This window comes from Etheostoma spectabile, chromosome 8 (genome assembly GCF_008692095.1).
Source record: "Etheostoma spectabile isolate EspeVRDwgs_2016 chromosome 8, UIUC_Espe_1.0, whole genome shotgun sequence".
NCBI classification, from domain to species: domain Eukaryota; kingdom Metazoa; phylum Chordata; class Actinopteri; order Perciformes; family Percidae; genus Etheostoma; species Etheostoma spectabile.
In genome coordinates, this window is record NC_045740.1 from 1,529,064 (window position 1) to 1,535,075 (window position 6,012).

The window sequence follows — 6,012 nt, forward strand, 5'->3', positions numbered from 1 at the left end:
AGAATATATCAAGGGTTAAAGGACTCATGTGTCAACAGGATTTGGATAAACTTGTCCATGCTTTCATCTTCAGTAGACTTGACTACTGTAACGGGGTCTTTACAGGTCTCCCTTAAAAATCAATCAGACAGCTGCAGCTGATTCAGAACGCTGCTGCTCGGGTCCTCACTAAGACCAAGAGACTGGATCACATCACTCCAGTTCTGAAGTCTTTACACTGGCTTCCTGTGCCCCAAAGAATTGATTTCAAAGTTATATTGCTAGTTTATAAATCACTAAACGGTTTAGGGCCAAAATACATTTCTGATCTGCTAGTGCGCTATGACCCCCCCAGACCTCTCAGGTCATCTGGGACAGGTCTACTTTCTGTTCCTAGAGTCAGAACTAAACAGGGGGAAGCAGCATTCAGTTTCTATGCTCCTCATATCTGGAACAAACTCCCAGAAACCTGTAGATCCGCTGCTGCTCTCAGTTCTTTTAAATCAAGGCTGAAGACCTTTCTTTTTGATGTTGCCTTTCTTTAAATGATGTACATTTCTTTAATGTTTAATTTCTTATACTGCACTGTAACTTTTTTTTCTGTGTTTTATCTGTTTTTATTTTTAACTGTTTTATTCTTTTTAACTGTTTTTGTGTAAAGCACTTTGAATTGCCCTGTTGCTGAAATGTGCTATACAAATAAAGCGGCCTTGCCTTGCCTTGAAGTCCCCAGGCAGAACTATGGAGTCCCCTACTGGAGCCCCATATAGAGCTCCATTCAAGGTCTCAAAGAAGGCTGAATGCTCCAAACTCTTGTTTGGTGCATATGCACAAACAACAGTCGGAGTATTCCCCCCCATCACCCGCAGGCGTAGGGAGCCGACCCTCTTGTCCACCGGGGTAGACTCCAACGCTGTGGCGCTCAGCCGGGGGCTTGTGAGTATCCTCACACCTGCCCGGCGCCTCACACCTTGGGCAACTCCTGAGTAGGACAGAGTCCAACCCTCATCCAGGAGTATGGTTCCAGAACCGAGACCATGCGTAGAGGTAAGCCCCACCAGATTTAACTGGTACCATTCCACCTCCCGCACAAGTTCCGGCTCCTTCCCCCACAGAGAGGTGACATTCCATGCCCCCAGAGCCAGCCTCTGCCGCCAGGGTTTGGTCCGTTGAGGCACCTGACCTTCGCTGCCACCTATGTGGCAGCGCACCCTACCCCAGCAGTTCCTCCCACTGTTGGTGGGCCCATGGGATTGACACAACCTGGGGCCTATAATGATGAACCATGGCAATGAGACTTGAAGGACATTTTTTACTGTTGACAAGCATTTAAAACGTCACTTTACCAGGAAAACTGAGGTTTGGCTGAAAAAGTGAGGTAAATACACAGGGGAAATTGGAGGGAAATTTTACACAGATGTCCATACAGTGGTTGGTCTCATCAGCAATGATGATGAGACTTCATAAGATGGAGGTGGTGCAGTTCACACAGTCATTCCCTCAAAGTGGAAAAAAACAAAAGAAGTGGTGATTGAATTTAGGAGGTGACCATCAATGGTGCCACTGTGGAGAAGGTAAACACCATCAAGTTCCTGCAGATTCACCTAGAAGATGACCTGACCTCCACCATCAACACCTCAGCCATTATCAAGAAAGCCAAGCAGTGGCTCCACCCTTCCAGAGACTCAAAAAGGCAGGTCTCCCCCACCCTTTACCTCACCACCTTCTACAGTGAATCTGTACGGCCTTACTTCCTGGTTCGGCAGCTGCAAGGATTACGAGAGACAACGGTTGCACAGGATTGTGAAGACGGCCAGTAAAATCATTGGTGCCCCCCTTCCCTTCCTGCTGGAGCTGTTCCATCAACGCGCCGCTCGCAGAACCAACAGCATTAAACGGGACCGCTGTGCCCCTTCACACAGCCTTATCTCCCACCTGCCATCAAGGAAAAGGTACAGGAGCCTCAGCACCAGATCCAATAGGATGTTAAAAAGCTTCTTTCCACAGGCAATAAGGATTGTAGACAGACTGCGCCCCCCTGACAATGCCCCCCACCCCGGTCCATAATCTGAACTAAAAAGACTAAAGATTAAATGCACATCGCCACTTTACATATTTTGTGTTGAGCACAATAACACTTGCACAATAACACACTGCACTGCACTGCTAATTACATACTATAGCACTTTAACACACTGTACTATGGACTGTTTTAACTGTTTCTAACTGTTTTTAATCTGGTTTTATATATTATAGTCAATCTATTCTTACACATGGCTGCATGATTGTCTTTTCCTGTTGCCCTGAAAGTAGCGGGTGGAGAACAGTCTTTTCATTTACTTTAAATACAACAGGAACTATGATGAACAAATGAATCTAAAACATGAAGGCCTTCTTTCCCATATCTTTGCATACATTATTGGGGATCCCTTCCAAGAAAAATACAACAAGGCATTAGCTGAAAGAACTGATCCCATATCTATTGACAGTCAACATTGGTTTATTTTAACAATAAGACTTAGACTTAGACTTAGACTTCTCTTTATTGATCCTTTGGGATGAACTCCCGCAGGAAATTGAAGTTCCAGCAGCAGTTTTTAGCAAGAACAAAGAAATAAAAAATAGATAAAAAGACAGTATAAAGAACACAAAATAACAAATACCAATAAAATATAAACAACTATAAGATATTTGTCAAATAAACAAAGAAAAGACCATAAATTATTATTAAAGTGTCAGTGTTTAGCAGTGTTAAAATGATTATAAATTGACCAGGTGTGAATTTAAGTCCAGGTGTGCATGTATGTATGTATGAGTGTATGTATGTATGTATGTATGTTGTATATGTATGTATGTATGTATGTATATATGTATGTATGTATGTATTGTCCTCTCTGCCCTATTTCCTCCTCCCCCCTAGTGAGGAGTTGTATAGTCGGATGGCATGAGGGACAAAGGAGTCCTTGAGTCTGTTGGTCCGGCACTTGGAATAACCACACTTCCATAAAAATACATGAAACACAATTCCCTATAGCCTTAATAAAGTTTTTATTTTAACCCAAACCTCAATGTTTCCCTAAAGGTTATGCTAAAAAAGTAAATGTACAAACCCTTTCTCAGATTCTGTTTAAGAAACCAATCACAGTGTTAGAGGAGAACCCCTCCCCCCTTTTCGTTAGGCTGATGTTGTGTCTGTGTGGGATTTACAAACCGCCTTGTAACCACAGCACGTCTGGAAACAGTGGGATCAAGACATTTACATTGGGACAGTGATTGTTTGTGTTTTACATGGGATGTCATATATCAAAGTCATAACTTATCTTTAATTACAGATACACTTTTATAAAACCTATATTTAATACATTCAGTGGTGCTACAATAAATTATTGCTGCTTCTTGTTACTGCCCACTTAAGAATATTGTTGGGTGAATTCAAATGTCTTCTTCAAAATTTATGACTACATTCACTGGTGTTTCCTAGGATCATATTTTTTTGCTGCCACATGTCAATGGCATTTAGTTCCTACTAATTATCACTTAGTCAGCTGGGAAAGAAATCCTTTGATGCAACCACTTTAAGAAAGATAACAGGCAGCAAATCAGAGGCCTGTTTGACTGAGAACGATGGTTTTGCTTAAGGATAATTGGAGAGAGTGAGAGTTTATTATGTTTTTCTTGTCTGAAAAAATTGCCATCCAGTATTTTTCTCAGAGATACATGCTCAGTGCAACAAAGACAGTTAAGTTTAATTTTCTAACGCTTATCCAGGGCGGGGTTGTGGTGGTAGCAGATCAAGAAAGATGCTTTTCCACCTTGGCCAAGTCCTTCAGCCCTTCCTGCCAAATAGAATGCGTAATCCTACCAGGCTGTTGTGGGTCTGCACCAGGCTCTCCTACTCCAGAGAAAGCATCCAAGAGGCATCCTAATCAGGTGTACAAAACATCCTAACTGGCTCTGTTTAACACCAAGAAGCAGTAGTCCAACTCCAAGCTCCTTCCTACAAGGGACCAAAAGTTAACCAACAGGATGTTGATGTGATGCCCTGGTTATTTAAAAGTATATACATTTTCACTCAATGCTACATTGTACACTGTTCATAGATGTCTCTGTAATCCTGTTGATGTTTCTCTTCTTGAGAATAGCAGCCCAAATCATACCTACTGTCACAAACACTCATGATTGATACAAAAACACACACAAACACACTATACTCCAAACAGACTATTTTGTTTTATGTGCAAGTGTGAAATATGCAACCCATCTTTCCACCGCTCTCACCAAGCTGTCACTGTTAGTGTGTTTGCGTGTGTTTTCAGTGCACCTGCGTTGGAATCAGACTACACGCCTGATCTGTTGCCGCTACGCTGCCTGGCAGAGCATGCAGGGACCATGCTGACATCACTCCCCCTGCCACATCCGTACGGGCCGGTGCCACTTTGTCATTGGCCCCTTTTGCTGAATGGCCCGCTCTATGAGGGCTTTTATATCTAGTGTGCCATGTCATGGATTTAGCTATGAGTTCATTTCCCAGGCTGGGGTCCAGGGGATGTTTAATTTGGCCTCGGGCTCTAATCATTTCAGTGGAGGTGATGGCGACGTGTTTATACACTGCTCATTTAGAGGAAGTGTGTGGACTAAAAATGGTCAGGTGTTTGTCGGGGGAGCTAATATGCATGTGATTAGGGTTAGGAAGCTGTTACAAGTTTGGTGTTTTTGTTTGGAAGAGACAGAGAAGAGAGGTGCTTGTGTTTCTTTACTGTAAGTTAGCCCGGCTACTGGGTGTGTGTCACATTAAAGGCTTAAAGAGTAATGTAGTGTGCAAGCGTGAATGGCAGAGAACAAAGGTTATGCTTTGTGCCCTGCAAACACACACACGCACACATACACACACACACACACACACACACACACACACACACACACCATGGAAAAGCTTATAAATTTCCCTCCAATTTCCCTCCTTCATGCCGTGTTCTTTTTGTTCAAATGGTTTAGAGAGGATTAGTCAGATTACGTTGACCATCAGGCTAAACATGTGTACAGTGACGGGGGGGGGTCCTATTGAGTCAAAACTACAGTTTAGATTCGGATCTTTTGGGCGCTAAATTGTTCAACAATGCTCCGTGATCCCTAGACACCTGAAGGCCTTCATTGTGAGACGACCTCTGACATCCAAACTTTTCTCAGTGGTTGTGGAAGCAATAAGTTAACAAGTCATCTGGTTAGTGACCCAAGCACAGCCGGTTTGTCGAACTCAGAAAGACTAAACATCGATGGATGCGATGAAAACAATAACACAATAGCATGAAAAATAGCAAGAACACCACTACAGAAATTAAAAATTAATTAACCAATTAATATGGTTAAAGCCATGGGCTAGAAGGTGTAGAGTTAAAAAAAGTGTTCTCAACAATGAAAAAACAAACTAGAGTTTGGTTTACGTGACCTGCTGCAGTGCAGACTGGAGTTTGATATTACAAAACTCCCAGTTGGCCACACTGGGGTTTAGCAATCTTGTCGAAAAAAAAATGTAACACAAGTGACCATACACAAAATTTTGAGTGCATGCTTGTGTAGGCAAGATATCACAGGCGAAAAGACAATGACAATCATCTCCGTGTTGTGTGCAGGCGGGGTGAAACTGCAAGGGTTTGCTGTTGTTTGAGTGTGGAGGTGCTAATGTTGTGGGGTGTGTGTGGTGTGTGTGTGTGTGTGTGTGTTGTGTGTGTGTGTGTGTTGTTTGTGTGTGTGCATGCGTTACTATCTGATGCTAGTTGACTTGTTTACGCTATGCTGTGAGTGTGATTCAGAGGCTCGCATGACGGTTGGCTGAGGCAGACTGACTCACTTCGTGTTTTGTAGTTGTCTTAATGCAAAGCAATCGGGTGGGGACTTTCTTTCAGTGGATTTTTTTTTCCGTCTACCTGTTTTTCCTGCCAAAATGAGTTTCATCATATGACCATCGCTCCTCGTGAGTTGTGCTTTGCCTTCCCGACCCCGGACTCTAGTCTCGGGACACCGCTCTTCTCGCTC